The sequence below is a fragment of the Lycorma delicatula genome, chromosome 11 (assembly GCF_047948215.1).
Source record: "Lycorma delicatula isolate Av1 chromosome 11, ASM4794821v1, whole genome shotgun sequence".
NCBI lineage: Eukaryota > Metazoa > Arthropoda > Insecta > Hemiptera > Fulgoridae > Lycorma > Lycorma delicatula.
Window position 1 is genome coordinate 53986342 of NC_134465.1, and position 23327 is coordinate 54009668.

Sequence of the window (23327 nt, forward strand, 5' to 3'; positions counted from 1 at the left end):
AGAAATTGTTAATTGGAATAGAAAAAAATTCATTATGTTATTTTTTTATGTTTAGGAACGTTGGAACGTTCTGAAATGTAAGGTTAAATTTTATTAGGAGCAAGGTACAGTAAATTATAAGATATTGTGTACGATTTTCAACTCATGAGAAGTGCTGCTACCTACCGGGTAATATCTACGACCTAGTTTATATTAATACATTTTGCTCCAGTCGCATCTCGTCTGCCTTCGTGTACGTCTGATCGTTGTGACGCGAACTAATATAATTTCTTTTAATTGTTATTGTGAATCTAACTTTCGCTTAACAGTTTTGTTCAATTTTAGTGATTTATTTGTTAAATTTATTATCAAAACTTTGTTTCAAGGTAAGATATTGAATGCTATGTTATTATAATATTTTACTTAATTTCGATACGGATGTTGACTGGAATAATAATAATAAATTTACTGCTTTACCACATTAAATCTGCATTAGAAAGGATTATAACCACTCCCCATGTGTATTATTTCGAGCTTTTAGTATATTTTAAGAAAATATTCCGTTATTAAAACCAGTTGAGTAGTATTTCTTTACGATAAATGTCAGATACGTACTCTTATTTTAAATATCCAAAATTTATAATATTCTAATATCGAATGGTGTTCATTAAGTTTATATTATAAAAAAAGGTAAATATTCTTGTTGAAAATTTGAGAACGAGATAATAAAACTTCATTGTAAATAATAACCTACTAGATTTATTTTTCCTTTTATTAAATTTTTATATACGATTCTTTATTTTAAGCGAGATGTGAAAATTAAACCAAGTTAAAATTACTTAGACATTAGAAGTAAATTAAAAATTGTTTATTTTGTGTTTAAAGATTACTCATTTTGAATCTTTATCGTTAGACCTATTCAGATCAATGAATATTTTGTATGTATTGAATTGAAATTTGTTGAACGAATATTTTCCTCTACTCTGGTTCGTACCGAGGAAATATTTATACGATGTCAAGTTAACGAATCGGTATTTTTAGATTTTAATTGCCTATTCTTTATTATTAAGATAAATTAATTGGTTTTAATATACCCATACGTGATTATATCGAACATTTTGTAATTAAGTTTTTTATGTTCATTTAAAATTATTTTGTTTTCTTCTAGTTGTAAGTAAACAAAAATAAAAAATCTTAGTAGATTGATCTATTTTTAACGCACAGCATAGACTAGAAAAGCGTATCGTAATAATAATATTATAAACAATGCAATCTTTTAAATATATTTCTCAGACAAAAAAAAAAGTATTATTAGTTTTTGTAAACCTCTACAACTCAGTTGTTCTAAATTTCATTTCATTCACGTTTACTGTTTCTGAATTTGTTAATTATTCTATATTAAGTTTTTTTTTTAAGTATGACTAAAAAATATGAAATATTGTAAAATAAGCATTTAAATTAAAAAAAATCTAATATAAAAAAGTATCACTTTTTTGTATATGTTTTTGTATGTATGCAGTTACGTTGGTTAATTTCTAAAAACTTTTTTTTTTGAAAATCTGAAAAATATAAGTATGTTATAGAATTAAAACATAAAACGTCTCTTGATAAAATTAGTCATTCGTTTTTAAGAACTGTTATAGATTTAAACAAAAATATTTAACCGGTTTTTTGTTTTGTTTTCATTAATCTTAATAGAAAGAAATTTTTTTTATGTATATTTTTATATAAATTAGGGTTCACAATCGAAATTAAAATATCAGTTTCTCATTGACATGAGAAACTGAACTTGGTAAATTGTTTCATTTTATAAATCGCTTTCTAAGAAGTACTCTTTTGCGTTGTTAGTACAGCAATTCTAAATGGGTTTTTCTTTGAATGCGGAGAGAAGCTTCTTGGAATTATTTAAGAAGTACGAAGTTCCCATAGCGAATTTTATCCTTAATAAAATTCTACTGTTTGAGTATCCTTCATCATCAATGTTAGTTTTATAAATAAAAAAAATCAACTGAGCAAAATCAGTAAGGGGGTAGAGAAACAAGCCAAACTTCCCGTCTCATTATTTTTTTTATAAGAACCGACTGCTTGTCTTAACATTATTGTAGTGTAGCATCTATGTAGATTACTAACCCACGCTTCCTGTTGCATCTCTCTCTCCCAGTATCTTCTCAAACACAGTAATTACATCAAATAAATTTTTAATCACGCATTTTGTTATTAAGAAAAAAATAACAACATAACCTTGGTGTTAAAAAAAGACGTCGACACATACATAACAGATGTTATTCTTTAATATCCTTTATCTTTTTTTTATCAATACCGAACATAATCTCTTTTAAAATTAAATAATAAAACCTAACCTCTAGAGTTATACGACTATATTTTATTCAGATAGCTTATACAATTAAAGTCAACAAACTGCGCGTGCGAGTGTTCAGGCGGTCGAGTCACAAGCATCTCCTATAAATTCTGATGTATATAAAATAAACTACGCGACGTTAGTATTCGGTAACCACGCGCTATTATATTTTAAAGTATTATATAAATTTCAAATTTTAATAAAATAGGAAATTTTATTTGAGTTTCTTAAGAATTATGAAATTGTCAGTTGTCCACGAACGGAAAAATTTCGCTAGTATTTTAGATTAAATTTCTATGATGATAAAGAAATAAATTCAATCAAGTTTTAATCATCTGATTGTCAGAAGTCCGTAGTGCTATCAGTATTAAGAGATATCACGGGACGATCAATTTTGTTTTCTATTACATTCAATTCCCAGTAATTTGGTTCAATAGTTTCGATTACATGTTTTATACAGTATTTCCATGCCTGCTGGTCTGTTTTGTCGATGGCTTTTAAACATGAATTTTTATCATCAGATATTTTAAAAGCAGTATTTTCTGACGCTACGAAACGTTTAATTTGTTCCTAAAGTCACTCAATCGAGTTAGGTACAAAATGATAGGGAGGTATTGGTTTAAGTTTGTCTGGTATTTCTCCCATCACCATTCCATTGTCGCCTTAAAGCATAAGACCGAATGTCCGTGCCACAAACGGCTACTGTGCCTCAAAACGGTTTTGCGACCAATATCCTTTTCTTTTTCCTGTTTAGCATCCGGTAACTACCGTTTAGATAATTCTTCAGAGGATGAATGAGGATGATATGTGTGAGTGTAAATGAAGTGTAGTCTTGTACATTCTCAGTTCGACCATTCCTGAGATGTGTGGTTAATTGAAACCCAACCACCAAAGAACATCGTTATCCACGATCTAGTATTCAAATCCGTGTAAAAATAACTGACTTTACTAGGACTTGAACGATAGAACTCTCGACTTCCAAATCAGCTGATTTGGGAAGACGCGTTCATCACTAGACCAACCCGGTGGGCTCACTGCCTTGATCTGAATTACAGAAACCCCACCGTTCTTTTATGAAGACTGTATAATATCTAAAACTGTTTAAATAAATGTCATAAAATTAACTAAAATAAAGTTTAAAATAATAAAAAAGAGAAGATTATTATTACTTTTTTTTTATCAGAAACGATTGAGAAATAGGTATGTGAAACTGGGTATGCTGTTGGGGGTAACATTTTTCTATAGGAGAATACTTAAATGAATAAAATTTTACGTATAATAAAATATTCAGCATTTTAAAAAAATTATGGTTCAAATACAGAGATAAAAGAACAATTGCTAACATGTACAGGAACCAAACAGCAACAGTAACAATTGAAGAACATAAGAAAGAAGCCGTAATAAGAAAGGGAGTCCGACAAGGATGTTCCCTGTCTCCGTTACTTTTTAATCTTTACATGGAACTAGCAGTTAATGATGTTAAAGAACAATTTAGATTCGGAGTAACAGTACAAGGTGAAAAGATAAAAATGCTACGATTTGCTGACGACATAGTAATTCTAGCCGAGAGTAAAAAGGATTTAGAAGAAACAATGAACGGCATAGATGAAGTCCTACGCAAGAACTATCGCATGGAAATAAACAAGCACAAAACAAAAGTAATGAAATGTAGTAGAAATAACAAAGATGAACCACTGAATGTGAAAATAGGAGGAGAAAAGATTATGGAGGTAGAAGAATTTTGTTATTTGGGAAGTAGAATTACTAAAGATGGACGAAGCAGGAGCGATATAAAATGCCGAATAGCACAAGCTAAACGAGCCTTCAGTAAGAAATATAATTTGTTTACATCAAAAATTAATTTAAATGTCAGGAAAAGATTTTTGAAAGCGTTTGTTTGGAGTGTCGCTTTATATGGAAGTGAAACTTGGACAATCGGAGTATCTGAGAAGAAAAGATTAGAAGCTTTTGAAATGCGGTGCTATAGGAGAATATTAAAAACAGATGGGTGGATAAAGTGACAAATGAAGAGGTATTGCGGCAAATAGATGAAGAAAGAAGCATTTGGAAAAATATAATTAAAAGAAGAGACAGGCTTATAGGCCACATACTAAGGCATCCTGGAATAGTCGCTTTAATATTCGAAGGACAGGTAGAAGGAAAAAATTGAGTAGGCAGGCCACGTTTGGAATATGTAAAACAAATTGTTAGGGATGTAGGATGTAGAGGGTTTACTGAAATGAAACGACTAGCAATAGATAGGGAATTTTGGAGAGCTGCATCAAACCAGTCAAATGACTGAAGACAAAAAAAAATCCAATTTAAATAAATATATTAGATATTTCGTGTCATTGTTTGCAGTGACAAATATATATATATATATATATATAAACGGTACATTAATTCTCACAAGAAAATGATTAGTTGACACATTGTCTTAATTAGAATTCTACAATAATAGCTTGTATTCTATGTTATGACGTAGTTATATTATTAATTTTTGCTTTCCGCAGCATAATTATTTTAAAAGAATGCATCATTCTGTTTAGAATCATTAGTTCAAAAAAATTTTTAAATATCGAGAACAATAGAAAAAAAAATTGTTGTGAAGTAGTAATAGGGGCTATTTAAACCAAAAATAAACGTTTTTTCTTCAATTTTTCAATTAATTAAAGAAAAGTCTTAGTTAATTAAATGGAAATTATATAAATTAGAAATTGAGAAGTAAATTAAGACGTTTTTTTTGTATTTCTTTACCGTTTCTAATATTAAATTTTAAAATATCATTAAGCGATACAACTCAATTTAAATTTTATTAGGAATTTCATAAAAATAAAATTAATTCTTTTCGTATAATTCTTATATGAAGAAGAAAACTTTCAATCTTTTTATGTTGAATTTGTTTATTGTGCGTAGCATCAGGGTCAAAAACATTACGATTGTACTGGTGTATGCATGCGTCCATACAATCACGAACCAACAACAATATACACATTCCGTCACGGCTACAGTATTAACGCTAGTTTATATGTGGTATGCGGTACGGAAGAATAGTTCAGATATTATGCTATGCTTTTTGTTACCAATCAGGTAAAGTTTTATATTTTTATGATAATGTTACTATTTTATTTATTAAAAAAAAACCATTTTTTTTTAATCGGTAAATCAGTTGAATGGTTTAATGCTGTTTTCATTTCCTTTCTGTTCTGTGAAAATCGTTTAATCATATTTACTAAAATTTTAACGGTTGTAGATTTCAGATTTAAGTAAAATTGTTGTCTTAATAGACGAAGCTATTTAAAAGATTCTTTTATCATAAATCCCTGTTTTCTTTCATTCTTCATAAAAGTTTTTCATTTCGAATTCTATTTAACAACTTAATTTACAACATCTTTCAGTGTAATTATCTTTTAAAAATCTGTTTTTTCTTATTACGAAATATTTTAGTGTCGTCATATAAGGCTTTCTTTCTTTTTTTCTTTTTCCTGTTTAGCCTCCGGTAACTACCGTTTAGATAATACTTCAGAGGATGAATGAGGATGATATGTATGAGTGTAAATGAAGTGTAGTCTTGTACATTCTCAGTTAAATCATACCTGAGATGTGTGGTTAATTGAAACCCAACCACCACCAAAGAACACCGGTATCCACGATCTAGTATTCAAGTTCGTGTAAAAATATCTGGCTTTACTAGGACTTGAACGCTGGAAATCTCGATTTCCAAATCAGCTGATTTGGGACGCGTTCACCACTAGACCAACCCGGTGGGTAATGTGGGTAGTGTCATATAAGGCAACATTGTGGACAAATATATTCAAGAATTTCCTTGATATACAGCGTGATTCATGAAGAATGTAACAAACTAACGGGATATGTTCTACGGGTGAAAATAAAGAATAATGTTCATTTAAATAGGAGGTCTGTTTAGAAAATAACCGAACATTATTATTATAATTTTTTTTAAATAATTTTAAAGATTATTGTTCCTTGTCCTCTTCAAAGTATTTCCCTCCCTTATTCACACACTTTCCGCATAAGTGTTTCCACTTTGCGAAACAGTCCTGGATAGCTTAATTTGAAATGGTCTTTAAGGTCCGTGATGAATTTGCATTAATGTAATAAACAGTCTCAAAACGGCGTCCTTTCATCACTGATTTTAATTTTGGTAATAAGATAAAATCGCAAGGAGCCAGGTCTGGCGAGTCAGGAGGCTGCGTGAAGACAGTTACCTGATTTTTTAGACGAAATTGACGAATTAACAAAGCTTACTGTGGGGGCGCATCGTTTTGGTAAAGGAACCATGAGGAACCATCTTGCCACAACTCTGGTCTCTTTTAGCGGAATTTTTTCACATAACATGTGTGTCATCAGTTGAAATCGAAGGCCTTCCTGGTCGAGGAGGGTCATCTTCAATTGATGGACTGTCACTTTTAAATCGTGAAAACCATTCGTAACGTAGCGTACGTACGATTCAGAGCATCATCTCCGTAAGCTTCTTTCAAAAGTTGAAACGTTTCTGTGAACGTTTTCCCCAGTTTCACGCAAAATTTGACATTGTATCGTTGCTTCCGAAAAACGAGATATCAATAATCCCAGAACATGTGGTTACATTTGAGGTTATCTAGAACACATTGCTTCCAACCGCACGTCATTAAATATCTCTGTCGGTCCGTAATTAAAAATATTCGGTTATTTTATGAACAGATCGTATGGTTTCAAAAGTTAGCGAATATCAGCTGACGAAAGATTTCGTTCTGATTTCTACGCTTTCACCACACATACTTTTTCATGGGACTTTTTTCACCGTAGATACCTTTTAAGTTTGTTAATGAGAATATAGAAATAGAATTTTGTAGGAAATGAAAAATGCCATGCCTGACTGGGATTCGACTTAGGAATCCCTGGACGAAAGGCCGAGACGCTACCGTACATGGAGATCGGTGGATACAATACGTGAGCTGAAAGTTTACTCCTGTGTCTCTCTTTTTCTGTTTAACCTCCGGTAACTACCGTTCAGATAATACTTCAGAGGATAATATGTATGAATTAAATGAAGTGTAGTCTTGAACAGTCTCAGGTCGACCATTCCTGAGATGTGTGGTTAATTAAACCCCAACCATCAAAGAACAGCGGTATCCATAATGTAATATTCAGATCCGTATAAAAATAACTGCCTTCACTAGGAATTGAATCTTAGAACTCTCGACTTCGAAATCAGCTTATTTGCGTTGACGAGTTCACCGCTATACCAACCAGGTTGGTATAGCGTACTAGTCGTTATACTAGTCTGTTTTGCTTGCATTTTATATACAAATGTATCATGTTATTACTTATCAGATGATGTCATCTGGTTAGATAATACAACAAACTCCGCTAGCCCATCCTGTTTAGGCCAACCGAAAGTTCGGTTGACAAAGACTGGGTAAATGTTGTTAGCAATGTAAAAAAGATTAAACAAGGAAAATTAAATTAAAAATAATTAAAACAAATAATTATAAAATATAAAAAAAAGATAAGTGAATTTTTAAACATGATGATGATTGCATTGTTGAACTTTGTACGACGTATAGATAACAATTTCAACAAAAAAGCCTAGGCACCCGTTAGTGATAAATCCTGCTAAAAAAATAACAGGAAAATAATCTTGAATTTAAAAAATAATTATTTTATTATAAGGAAAATAATAAAATTTAATTTTTTGTAAGGTGAAGGATAGTATAAATGAAGAGAATTATTCAAAAAAATACAAAAATATATTTGATTACATATAAAAAATTATTTTTTTAAAAAAGCTTTTATTTAACTAATATTAATATTAACATTAATAAAAAAAGGAAACAAATTAGAAAAACCCTCTAAAAAGTAAAAAATAAGAATTAAGTCAAATGGAGAATTTTAAACAAAAAAATATAATATATTAACAAATATAAAAATTCACTGAAAAGTAAAAAATGAATTATATAAATATCCAATAAATAAATGTAATAATTATTAAATTTTAAAATTAAAAGTAATTAAAATATTTAGTTAAATAAAACGTGGCGCTGTTTTTATAATTTATTTAAAACAACACAACATTTCTTTTTGCAACAATTAATCGTCATTTTCAATAATGACGCGAGGAGGCGGAAAGGTCTGCTGGAACCTCTCCAGTTGAGACTGACTAGCTACAAGTAACAATCTGGGAAAATGCACCCACTCGCTTTCTTTGTACGTGTTCTCACATATTTGTAGTTCATCTTCGAATTCTGCTTGTAATCTAAGCCAAATTGGACGCTTTCTTTCCGCTAAAAGTTTCATTTTTATTTAACGAATTGATAATTACGATTACAATTATAATAATGATTATTAATTAATAATTTTTCAGGTTATCGTCAAAATGTAATAACTTTGTGCAAGATTTCTAAATTTAATTTTTATTTTTAATCTTATTAACCCTTAAAGGTCATCTCGGTGCAAATTTGAACCGTCAAAGAATTAAAACTTGAGTTATTTTGTTACAGATAAATAAAGTATTATACATATACTAAAGAACCTCATTAAAGAAAAAATATATTTTAAAATACAGCAAATGTCTATAAATACTTATTTGAAAACATTATTATAAAAACTGCGCCACGCTTTTATTTAAATAAATATTTTCATTACTTTTAATTTTAAAATTTAATAATTATTACATTTATTTATTTATTAGATATTTATATAATTTATTTTTTACTTTTCAGTGCATTTTTATATTTGTTAATATATTATATTTTTTTTGTTTAAAATTCTCAATTTGATTTAATTCTTATTTTTTACTTTTTAGAGGGTTTTTCTAATTTGTTTCCTTTTTTTATTAATGTTAATATTAATATTAGTTAAATAAAAGCTTTTTTAAAAAATAATTTTTTATATGTAATCAAAATATAATTTTGTTTTTTTGTATTTTTTTTAGACTAAAAAAAGAAAAAATATTTATTTTTAAACATCGAAGTTACATACGTGTCCAAATTTCATTGATTTTCATACGATAGATCAGAAGATATAACAGTTACAATATTTTATTATTCCTAAAGCGAGTTAAATAAAAATTTAAAAAAAAAATGTTGAAATAAAATCGAAAAAAAATATTTTGTTCAAAAAACCTTTTACAAAAAAAAAAGAATACAAAAAATCTAAATCTAGATATCCATTTCGTTAGATCAGTAGACATTACTAGAAAAGTACTATGAACTGAAGTATACTGTATTGTAAGAAAAATAATAGAGATTTTTAAGGAAAATATATGGTCCTATTAAGGATAATATAATTAATATATATATATATAAATTTCACCCACACAAAATGCTATATTAAAAATCTAAAGAAATAACATAGAGCAGAGATAGGCTTTCATAGGCCACATTTTAAGGATAAATGAAATAGAATTTCCAAAAAAATTTTCTATTATCTAGAAAGAACAACTGAAAGCGAATATTATGACAAAGTTAAGATAGACTTAAAAAAAACCGGAATGAACATTCCCGACTTTTAAAATCGGGAATCAATAAAGAAAAAAATTTTTTTAACTCGGAAGGAGGTTTTTTGTACGAAGACAAAGTCCTAAATTAAAAAAAATACACAATGCATTCAAAAAAAAGAAGACAAGTTAAAGACTTTAAAAAACTGTTAGGAAAGAAACAAAGGATGCTAATAAAATCGTTAAACATGTCTTTATTTAGCCAAAACAAAAAAAGCTGACAACTGTGGGTTCTTTCTGATGCAGTGCTTACACACACAACTTATTTAAAATATTAATAATTTCATTTATATATAATACTCTTTATTTTATTTAATTCAATGATTCTAACTAAATCGCGCGCGCATACCGAATTTAATCCGCGCGAGTGTGGAATTGTGTTAGTGGCGCTGGTAGGCACTAAAATAATTTCACAACTTACACGAAACAAGCTTCGCTTGTACGGTCGGCAGCTGGTGTAGTCGCGAGGCTTAACGGACCAGGTACCGAGTAAATCGGGAAATTGAGTTCGAAATCCGGCTAAACGAGTTACTTTTTTACACTTTAAATAGTATTATTATTTTATTTAATTCTACTTCTCACCTGTTACGCCAAATCATAGAAGACAACTACATGAATTTTTTTGGAGTGGGGGAGTGATTTTGAAAAAAATTTCTTTTTTGCAAATATTATTATTTTTTAATCGTTAGCATATGTGCCTAAGAAAAATATGATCTTAATTAGGCGAAATCTCGAGACACTGTGGATGACCTTACTCTACGGTTTCATCCCCTTGACCTTATAAGTTGAAAATTTAACGAAATTAATGCCTCATATATAAAAGTAATCTGTTTGGTAAAAATCGGTCTAGTAGTTCCGGAGATATAAGGTGAGTTAGAAGCTAACACAGAACGCGCGCGCACACACACATACAAATTTTAACATCCGGAAAATTTCCATCCGGTTTTTGGGGTTTTTTACGTGTCAGAACGTCAAGATCCGGTGAAAACCGCATATGCCCAAATTGGACCGATTACAATACTTTCCCTTTTAAAGCTATAGATCTGCTACAGTGCTATGTAGACGGGAAAGTAAAATTAGAAATTATATAATTGATAAAATTACCTTGTCAATAATCATTCAGAAATATCGTTGTTGAATTTTAGTAACGGGTCGATATCGTTCAAAATTTAAATGTATTAAAAATCGTTTTGTAATTAAGAAAGACATAAATAAACCGGGAATAGAATTATGACTTAAAATAATCGGAAATTAATTAAGAAAAAATAAAAAAATAAAAGAAAAAAAATTATACTAAGCAGAAGCTCTAAAACAAAAAATCTTGTGGACATCACATGACTTACTTGTACGCCTATTAATTTATATATACACATTTTTTGCTGCACTTCATTTAAACTTATTTCATTTAAAAGTGAGATACGATCCTCCAATTCTTTAATAAAGTGGATAGTTACAAAATTGCATTGTGGTGGGCACCAAATTGCGTCACATTTTTTTGTGGTGCCCGTATCAGCATTTTATATTGATTTATATATTAATTTTGTTTCACGTTTTGAAGTTGTTATGTGGTGTAATTGAGAACGCATCAGATCCGCAGCCCTGAATACAACGGTTCGAATCCGACTTCATATACATATATTTATTTTAACTTTTTTTTTTAAATTTAAATATGTTGATTTGTTAATAATTATTAACTTCTGAAAAAAAAAATTAAATTAAAATACACAAAATTTTATTTCATTAATAGCTTCTATTTATTTCATATTTCCTTTGTATTATTATTGAATTATTATTTATAGTAAAATTTGTTTTTCAATCAGAGGTTAATAATTATTAATAAATCAATATATTTAAATTAAAAAAATGTATATGAAGTCAGATTCGAACCGATGTGCCTTCCTGTTGTAAAATCCAAATATTACATTAATTAAAATTTTATTTGGATATAACTCTGGAACCAATGAAAATAAGTACCACTTACGATATATCATTGAAAAGCTCTCAACGAGGGCTTCTTAGGGCAGTCAGGAAAAATTCTAAAATCCGAAACTAGTCAAAATTTTAAAAATGGATATTTTCGTTGAATCTGAAAACCGACAATTTTCACGATTACAAAAAAGAAGGAAGTATTTGTCGGGTAACGGTAAGAACCGTACTAAATACATTTTTACCAGTACGAAAGGCAGGTAACCAGCTATAATTAACATTTTTAAGATGGAGGCTGACTACTCCTAAACCCCGCATTCTTAATATCATTCAATGTTTCAAAACTGACCGAACTCTGAAGAAATATTACAGTTCACTGATTTTTTTTTTTTATTAATAAATTCAACAGACTAATTTTTTTTACCATTATTATTATATTCTCACAAACAAGAGTTTAATGAACACAGTGGAATCCAGGGGGCAGAGCCCCATGCATAGGCAGGAAGGGCTCGCCCTGACGTACTAAATATCCGCTGACCGCGACGGGAAACGCAAGCAATCATATAGCGCGGGTGAAACCTCCACGGGGATGCTAGTTTTACAATAAAATAATAAAAATGACGAGTAATTTACATAAATATATTATGTTGTAATTTTATAAATACTGTTGAGAAGATAAAACCGCAAAATTTTATTATAATTATGTTTTGAAGAAGCATAAGAATTTCTAACCGCATTATTTTAGTTATAAGTGAATTTAAGATTTAATGATATCCCACGCTTTCAAAAATAGTAGTAATAATAATACAAACTATAAAACGTAATTTTATATTAAATCTTTCTACTATTACAAGGGAAAGCGGTGGAAGGACGTAGTAGCAAATTTACGTTTGAAAGTACTGTATATCTGTAATACTTTACAGTATGATAGTTGTAAGGAAGGGGGAACAACAGAAGTATATATGTATAATAAAAGAGAATATACGTGCTGGAAAGGATAAATGTGGAACACAGTTAAGTGGGGATAATACTGAAGAATGTGAGTAATACAGTGTGTTTAAAATGTTATCCTTCTACATCTCTAATGAATGAAATTTTAATTAAATATAATTTAATGTTGATGGTTCTTTTGAATTATGTTTTTCAGAATCCATTCGTGAGTTGTATTTTCATAATGGTTTGAGATTTTATTTTTTTCCGCCAGTTTGCTATTTTGAACCGCGTTACCACTTTAATTTTGTTTTATTCTAGTTTTTCCACTTTTTCTAATATTTCTTTATCATTTCACTTTCCCGTTTCTTCCTTCATTCCAACCACTAGAACTTAATTCATAGTTTTTTTTCCTATAAAACCATCCAATCTTTAGATTTTTTCCCTCTTAAAGAGATTTTCCTTTATTGTATTTCCTCTTCAGATATCTTTTTTTTTACTTACCCGTCTAGATAGCGCTTTAGCAGAGTTATAACTCTAGAAGGAAAAGTATTGTAATCAGTCCAATTTCCCCATATGAGATTTTCACCGGCTCTTGACACCTTTCCTTTTCCTGTTTAGCCTCCGGGAATTACTACCGTTCAGGTATTATTTCAAAGGATGATATGTAAGAGTGTAAATGAAGTGTAGTCTTGTACAGTCTCATTTCGACCATTCCAGAGACGTGTCGTTAATTGAAACCCAACCACCAAAGAACAACGGTATCCACGATGTAGTATTCAAATCCGTATAAAAGTAACTCCCTTTACTAGGACTTGAATGTTGGAACTCTCGACTTCCAAATCAACTGATTTGGGAAGATGCGTTCACCACTAGACCAATCCGGTGGGTTGACGTTTGACACCTAAGGAACCCAAAAAACTGGATGGAAATTTTCCGGATATTAATGTTCTTATTTGAGTGTGTATATGTTCGGTGTTGGTCTCTAAATCACCTTATATCTCCAGATCTATATATGAAGCTTGATTCCATTAAATTTTCAATTTAAAAGGTCAATCAAAGTCACACTCAGTATCTTAAGATTTCGCCTAATTAAGGTCATATTATTTAGGCACATTTTTTAACGATTAAAAAATAATTTTCAAAAAATCTCACCCACACCCCAAAAAACGCTGTTATAGTTGTTTGGTATGATGTGGTGTAACAGGTGAGCGGTAGAATTAAATAAAATAATATTTAAAGTGTAAAAAAGTAACTCGGTTTAGCTGGGTTTCGAACTCAATCGCCCTATTGACTCGGTACTTGGTACGTTAAGCCTCGCGGCTACACCAGCTGCCGAACATACAAGCGAAGCTTGTTTCGTGTAAGTTGTGAAATTATATTAGTTAGTGCCGACCGTCGCACAACACCACACCCGCGCGAATTAAATACGGTATGCGCGCGCTTTAGTTAGAATCATTGAATTAAATAAATTAAAAAAATATTTAAATGAAATGATTAATATTTTTAATTAAATTGTGTGTGTAAGCCCTGTATCAGAAACAACCCACAGTTGTCAGCTTTTTCCGTTTTGGCCAATTATGGAAATGTTTAACGATTTTATTAGCGTCCTTTCTTTCTTTCATATCAATTTTTTTAAAGTCTTTAACTTGTCTATTTAGGGCTTTTTCTTCGTAAAAAAAACTTTCTTCCGAGTTTTCAATTTTTTTTCTTTATTATTTCTTGATTTTATAAGTCCGGAATGTTTATTCCGGGGTTTTTGAAGTCTTTCTTACCTTTATCACAATATATGCTTTTAGTTGTTTCTAGATCATACATGATTTTCTAGGAAGTTCAATTTCATTCGTCCTTAAAATGTGTAATTTTTGTTTTTTCATGGTATTGGAAACGTTTTTGATTAAAAGAATATATATTTTGAAATTGTTTTATTTCCCAATTACACAATTTTTCATTCTCTTTTTTCTTATTTTTTAATTTCTTCTTTACCGATTAGTTTTAAAAAGTCCGATGTGTAAAAATTTTCGGTTTTAATTACCGAGTTACGTCTTATTTTTGTATTTATGAAAGAACATACTTTTTTTCGATTTTTTTTTTCCATCTTCCTGGTCGTAATTTTTTTAAACCGTTTTATTAAATCGTCTCTCTTAAATATTTCGACCCTTTTGATTTTTCAAAACAGATTTTGTGTTTTTTTATCTTCTTCGTGAATTAATATATTTCTTCGTGGTGGGGGGGGGGGGGGGGGGTAAAACCGCGATATGTTTTCATTTATTTCCTTACTAACAATTAAAACAGAAATATTTTTATAGAATTTAATCAATGATATCCGTTGATATCCGTGATGGAGTGGTAATGTCTCTGACCTTTCATCCGGGAGTCCCGCGTTCAAATCCCGATCACGCCATTTTTCATTAATTAAAAAATTCCTTTTCCATATTCCACGTACTAGCTTCTTTGTAAACTTCTGTGGTGAATTAATTAATCAAGCCCAGAAAAAGTAATTTTAATTATAGCACTTCAAAAATTCGAAAATTAAAATTCAGAAGCATATAAGGTAAATTAAATCAGAAAATAAAAATAAAACGTTACTGGAAATGTAATTTAATAAATAATAATTACATGATACATAATAATTTTGTTAAGCTGATATCAATTTTGGACAAACACTATATAAAATCGTTTCTTTTCTTGAATAGACTGCATAAGATGAAGATAAAAAAATTATTTATCTAAACACAGAGAGAGTATGAACTTTAAACCAATCAAACAGATATCCCACTTTCATGAATAAATTTTAAAACGGGGATATCTTATGCTGGTAACATCAACTGTGAATAAACAATTGATAAACGTTTTTAAATATTTATTGTTTTTTCAAGTTTGTATATGTATGCATTAAATCATAATCAGTAGTCCTAAGTTGAAGTTTTCATTTATTTATTTGTTTTTAATATCAAACTTTACCCTTTTGATTGGGATTGCCGAAAGTGATTAAAAGTTGTTTGTATTTTTTTAATTTAATTTTTTATTTTTTATTTCGGCCAACAATGAATTATATTTAAAACTTAGCGTCTTTCTCCTGTTTTTCCTGTTAAACTTTTTAAGTTAATCCTTCTGTTAATTTTTTTTCTATTTTAGAGTTTCTTCGTAGAAAACCCTCCTTTTCGAGATTTTCTTAAAATTTTTCTTAATTAATTCCCAATTTTGTAAATACGGAATTTCTAGATAGATAGTTCAGTCTTTTCTAGATAAAAAAGAAGAATTTCCTTGGGAATTTCATTATCAGTTATCCTTAAAATGTGGCCTATGAAAAGCTGAGGTTTTTTAACGCATTACTTTCTTAAATCACTGCTATAACATTTTATATAGGAGTTTGTATAGATATAATTTTGTATATACATATATATATATATATATATATTATATACATACATACACACACACACTGTGTTTCATTTCAATTGCCCTAGGCGATTTTCTTCAAAACTATGTACAATACAAAAAAAATTACCTAAACAAAAATTACTGAGATTGGAGAGAGAAACCTTATGGTGATCTTGAATTTGACCTTGACCTTATTTCAAGGTTAACATGATTTTTTTTTCAAATGAAATGGCCTATTTTCGACCCCACCAATGAAAAAAAAAACATAGAATAGAAATTCGAAAAACAATTGAGGATTTCAAACTATATAAGAAGGAATAATCAAAGAACGGCTCTAGAAAATTTACAGAAGAGCAAAAACAAGCACTCTCCCGAAAGAATGAAAAAGTATTGAAAAAAAAAACGGGAAGAAAAGGAAAAGAAGAAAGAAAGTACAGCAAGATCTAAAGGTCTTAACGAAAGAAGAACCGACAAAAAGTTTTAATTACCATTCCTTTTTTCTAATCTCATAAATCGTGTTACATCCAGTATAAAGGCTCCGCTTGGTACGTGATTTATTTTTAAACCTTTTCTTTATCCGCTTCTGTAATTTGACCGACACAATACATTTATATATATACACATACATAAAATTAACATTATAATTGTGTGTATTATATGTCTAAATGGAAATAGGTCGATAAAATTTTGCATAAATTATTTTGTGTGTTGTTATTTAACATGGAACACTTTACGGGAATACCATTTGCATATGGTAACAATGGAATATACATGTTCTTCTACAACAGTATAAAAGTTGTTAAAGCGATATGACTTTAGTAGAATTGCTTAGAACGTGACTTTCCCTTAAAACACACGCGCGCCGTGCGCGCACACACACACATATATACTTCATTTAACGTTGTGTGCTAATGTTTTAACCTCAATATAATTTCTAGAATCTACTTTTTTAATTATTTGTTTTATATATTTCAAGACTTTTCCTTTTTTATAATCTTTAATGTTTTTAACCAACTTAAACTAATCACTGATATTTGGCCCATCAAATTAGTTTGTCGCTGTATAAAATTCAATTATCTGTTAAACTTTTAACATATCTTAGTTCCATAATCAAACCACCAAATTTTTAAAATCCTATAATTACACTACATTTGGAAAGTTTCTATCAATTTATTTATACAGCAGCAACAATAGTATTACGCCCACTTGCAGTTACTGATAGATAATTATGAATTTTTTAGCGTATGAAAAATCGCTACGCCTGAACGGGGTTCGAACCCAGGACCTATTCCGGACGAAAAGCCAAGTCGTTACCATTCCGTCATGGAGATCTATTCTTTTCTTTTAGGTAGATTTCATAAGAAAGCTACCTATTGTAATGGGTACCATAATTCAACTTTTGGAAAATTTCGACTTATCTGGGGGTGTTTCACATCCCCCAGACCCCAAAACCACCATCAGCGCAAAAGTTTATATATATATATATATATATATATATATACTAGCGGACCCGACAGACGTTGTTCTGACATGGATGAAATGACATGGATGATTCTATACATCCATGTCATTTTACAATACAAAAATTAGAAAAATACAAATTAATACATTGGTGTAAATACAAGATTGAATACTTAAAACTATTGAAAACTACCACAATATCCCTCCCCTACTTAGCACTGGTCAAAATTCTACCTCCGCCTTCTAGAGTGCCGAAATAAATTTTTTTTAGAGCAAGTTTATTTATCGTATCGTCGTGATTGTACATCAATGTTATGTGATGACAACTTTCACAATATTTATCGTCGTTTTTACATAATCCAGGAAAACCATGCAGAAAACTTATTTCAATATGTTGGACTTTTATTTGCTATTCACAAGGCTACAAAAAAGAGGGAAAAAACATAAGTTATGCTTCTATTGAATTCAAATAGTGTAACTTTGATAAAAGACTAATAGAAAAAGCCCTCAGTACTGTAGATGATACAGAAGTTTCATTCAAGGTGGTGTACGTATTTTGGTCAATGTTTTTTTTTTTAAATCAGAGGGTTGATCATCTTTCTGGTTATATATTAAGAGCCAAAAAAAACAATTAAGTATCGAGTTCTGAGAAGCCTCACATTTATCGTGGAAGGTTCTCAAACCTTAAGGTGCGAATTCGCAAAGAAAGCGGTCAGATAGAGCAATATTCAAAAATTATAATAGAATTGTAACTTTACTTGTAAATGAAGACCGAATCTAACGGTTGAAACAAGATGGTGGTAGATGCTAAACTGTTAAATTCAACTTTGTTACGGGAATTTCTTGTTTGTCCCCATAATTTCCCGTCGTGGTCTATAGCCTCCAAGATTCTCGAATTTTTCTCGTCATTAGACCTCTGAAACGTACTATTTTTACGAAAAATCAACACATTTCGGATGAACTGTAAAAAATTATCTGAAATAGCTCTAAAATATCAGTGGAACAAAATCTAAGAAAAGTTTCATTAAATATGAAAATACAACGTTGAGACCTGGATTAACGATCAAGATAAACATTTATTATAACATATAAGTGTAAAAATAAAAAAATAAAAAATAAAAATAATAGTTTGCTAACTTTTTCATACGTAATTAAAATACTTCTATCATTAAATAAATATAATTTGTTTTACACGTGCCTTTTTTAACACTCTTTATTACGTTGTTTTTTCGTAATGTTTATTTTCTTTTAATAGATAGATATAGACTGAAAAAAGTAAAATTTAAAATAGCTAAAAAAAACAAAGAAAAAAAATTTTACGTTTAAAATTATGGTTATATGCAGTTTTATCGATATCAAAGCACAATAAACGAGCATATTACCGTTTGAATAAATTGTATTTGTAAGATAACCGTACAAGTTTAACTGTTGCTTTCACTTAACAATTATAATTCATCGCTTGCTTAGAAAGAGAGAGTCTGAAGGGGAGAGAGAAATATGTGCACGCGCAATAAACAATACCTTAAACATGTTTGCTTTTATCATTCCACTAACATTATTCGTTTACAGTGTAAAGAACACAATCGTGTCCTATTTAAAAAAAATCACACACATGCTCTTAATATTAATTGTCGAAGGTGAAGGTGCGTATATATTTGCGTGTGAGCACGCAATACGTATGTATAGTAATTTAACACCCACACACCCGCACGCACACACATTAACCAGTCCGTGAATCCGTTCAGACTTGCAAATAGGAGAATAATACAACTTTTCTCTTATTTGCTTATTATAATAATACGTAAAATTTTATTCATTTAAGTATTCTCCTATAGAAAAATATTACCCCTAACAGCATACCCCGTTTCACATACCTATTTCTCAACCGTTTCTGCTAAAAAAAAAGTAATAATAATCTTCTCTTTTTTATTATTTTAAACTTTATTTTAGTTAATGTTATGACATTTATTTAAACAGTTTCAGATATTATACAGTCTTTATAAAAGAACGGTGGGGTTTCTGTAATTCAGATCAAGGCAGTGAGCCCACCGGGTTGGTCTAGTGATGAACGCGTCTTCCCAAATCAGCTGATTTGGAAGTCGAGAGTTCTAGCGTTCAAGTCCTAGTAAAGTCAGTTATTTTTACACGGATTTGAATTCTAGAATGTGGATACCGGTGTTCTTTGGTGGTGGTTGGGTTTCAATTAACCACACATCTCAGGAATGGTCGAACTGAGAATGTACAAGACTACACTTCATTTACACTCATACATATCATCCTCATTCATCCTCTGAAGTATTATCTGAACGGTAGTTACCGGAGGCTAAAACTGGAAGAAGAAGATAAAGGCAGTAGTGAAATTTTGAAAAGTTATGTTGTTAACCATGATAGCCTTCAACTCAAAAGTATGTATAACAGCAGTCAAATTGTCATACCGGTTTTTTGTATTGTTGCTGAGGTGTGTTTAGTTCATTACTATGTTCTCTTTTCATGTAAAAGCAAAGTGTGTTTTGTGGGAGGCTGAATTAAAGTTCGTAATTTTAGTTCAACGTGAATATGGAAAAGAGCCACCGCAAGAAAATAATATTGTTTCAAATAGTTCGAAGAAACAGGAAATGTTCTCAAGGAATAATCAACCGTCAGATGAAACTGTTGAACGAATTAAAAACAACTTACAATCAGAAGTCCTAACAAATCCATCTATCGACAAAGCATTGAGTTAGATATTCTGAAAAAATTCATAAAGTTTTACATAAAAGATTGAAATTACACGCGTATAAAATCCAACTACTCCAGGAAATGAAACCTGATGATGGAGAAAAACGTTTCGATTAGGCTACTGAAATTTTCCACAAAATTAATGAAAACTGATCATTTTTAGACTATATCAGTTTTACGAATGAAGTTTTCCGTTAATGTTCCATATTAACGGAACAAACACAATTCAGGAATATGGAGATCTGAAAATCTACATGTAATTTTTGAGAAACGACGCGAAACGTCTAAAGTTAATGTTTTGTGTGATGTAATGAAAAATCGTGTAATCGGGCCTTATTTCTTCGATAACAATTACTGCTTTCCTCGACTCGATGAACACAAAAACATACAATAAATTCGTTTCCAACAAGATGGCGCATCCCGAACTTTATTGAATTCGTCAGCAGCCGGGCTTTGAACGGGAAATTTGGACATCGATGGATAGCCTAGCCCTGGCCTCCAAGGTCAGGGTATAGCTCCTTACACCTTTAAAAAGTGTCAAGTCGGTTAAAAGTTGTAAAATCGAAAGGTGTCCGGGTTCAAACGTGATACCTTTCGTTTTTTTTCTTATGGGGATTAAAAATTATTGTTTATTCGCAAAAATACTCGACCTACGTCACTTAAAGGAAAGGAATAATGAAGTAATTGTAATCATAACAGAGATATGTTAATTCTGGTATGAATAGAAACTGAGTATCGATTAGACATTTGTTGAGCGACTAATGGTGCACATGCTGAGAACAATTAGTTATGTAAAAAAAACTATTTGAGATGACAAATTCGATGAACAAACAGCATCAACTGAAAGTACTTTTGTTTTCATTTAATCCATGTTAAAAACCCCACCGTTCTTTTATGAAGACCTTATATTTTAAAACGTTGACAAGAAACTGGATTCTGTAAAATGTTATCATTCAAGTATTTGCGAATGATATAGAAAAACGTTTATTAACAAAACTTAAAAAATAGATATGAAAAATATATTTACAACAGATATGCATTTGGACTGTTAAAAATCATCATAATTAACCCATGCGTACCAATAAATCTATGGATAAATAAAAAGAGATAATTTTTTCAGAAAAAATCGTTTTTATTTCCCAACGTAATCTCATTTTAATTCTGTACATTAGTTTTTCGATCCCTTCCTTATAATTTGATTAAGGCAAATGTTTTGGCAATTACTTCATTATTTCATGTAAATCTGTTCCCAGTAAGCCACTTCTGCATATATGAAAATAGATAATAGTCCTGAAGTCTGATACGTAGGGATTTCTGGAAAAATCTTTTAGCATAATTCGAACAGATTTGTTGCCATAATCGCAGAAGAATGAGCTGGTGCATTATTTTGGTTAAAAATTTACTTCTGTTTCATCAGATGTGATTCTTTTATATTTGTTTCTTCATTTAGGCGATAAAATAAAGACCGGTTAAAGTTTTTATCTTTCTACAGATAGAAGTCTGCTACGAACATCCCAAAAGATAGTGGTAATAATTTTTCCTGTATTGGAACTCTTTTTGCTTCTTTGGAGCAAAATCCTCGAATACAAATCACCGTTTAATTGTTCCTTAATTCAGATTATTACTGATGTATCCAAATTTTACAAGTTGTTATAAAACGCGCAAAACGTTTTCTCTATTTCGTTAAATCAGCCCTAAACTACGCTTGGAAATTCTTACTCGTTCACATTTTTTTATCATTTGTGGGCTAATGCGGCACCTATTTTGCAGACATTTTCCGCTTATATATGGATATTCATGTAAAATATTTATAAAAGAAAGATTGTATAACAAAAAACGTTTTCAGAAATACAAAAGAATGTATTATTTTAAAGTTGGTATTTAAAGTTAAAAAATCTGTTGTGAATACCACATGACTTCCTTGTACGCCTATTACATTACATATACATTTTTTTTTGCTGCACTTCATTTAAACTTATTTCATTTGAAAGTGAGCTACGATCCTCCAATTCTTTAAAAAAAGTGGTCAGTTACACAATTGCTAAAATATTAGTTTTTATTAACAAAAATATTTATACAGTTCAACAATCTTACCTGAAATATTAGGATAGAGTAAAAGTCCCTTTATTACTCTTTAAATAAATGTATGTGTCATATCTATCTAATACTATTTTTTTTAAAATTATTATCATGCAACGAACAAAACGAAAGTAATGAAATGTAGTAGAAATAACAAAGACGGACCACTGAATGTGAAAATAGGAGGAGAAAAGATTTTGGAGGTAGAGTAATTTTGTTATTTGGGAAGTAGAATTACTAAATATGGACGAAGCAGGAGCGATATAAAATGCCGAATAGCACAGGCAAAACGAACCTTCAGTCAGAAATATAATTTGTTTACATCAAAAATTAACTTAAATGTCAGGAAAAGATTGTTGAAAGTATATGTTCGGAGCGTTGCTTTATATGGAAGTGAAACTTGGACGATCGGAGTACCTGAGAAGAAAAGATTAGAAGCTTTTGAAATGTAGTGCTATAGGAGAATGTTAAAAATCAGATGGGTGGATAAAGTGACAAGTGAAGAGGTGTTGCGGCAAATAAAGGAAGAAAGTAGCATTTGGAAAAATATAGCTAAAAGAAGGGACAGACTTATAGCCCACGTATTAAGGCATCCTGGAATAGTCGCTTTAATATTGGAGGGACAGGTAGAAGGAAAAAATTGTGTAGGCAGGTCACGTTTGGAATATGTAAAACAAATTGTTAGTGATGTAGGATGTAGGGGGTATACATAAATGAAACGACTAGCACTAGATAGGGAATCTTGGAGAGCTGCATCAAACCAGTCATGTGACTGAAGATAAAAAATTAAAAAAATCATGTAACGATCAACAAAATGAAAACAAAAACGAATAATCAGATGTTTCACTAAATCTGATGTGGACACCACATGACTTGTACGGCAATTAAATTACATATACACATTTTTTTAAAACGAAAAGTACATAACATTTTATTTTATTAATAACTTCTGTTTTTTTTTTCTATTGTTATTATTGAATTATTATTTAT

The 23327-nt window shown here is 30.1% G+C and overlaps 1 protein-coding gene across 2 annotated transcripts in view; it reads left to right on the forward strand.

Moving 5' to 3' along the window:
* Positions 1 to 222: 222 nt before the first annotated feature.
* LOC142332074 (guanine nucleotide exchange factor for Rab-3A-like) overlaps positions 223 to 23327 on the forward strand; it is a 183083-nt gene continuing 159978 nt past the window's right edge. For both annotated transcript variants that reach the window (XM_075378256.1, XM_075378257.1), the window contains exon 1: positions 223 to 365. The gene's annotated coding sequence lies outside the window, so the exon portion shown is untranslated. The remainder of the gene's footprint in view (positions 366 to 23327) is intronic.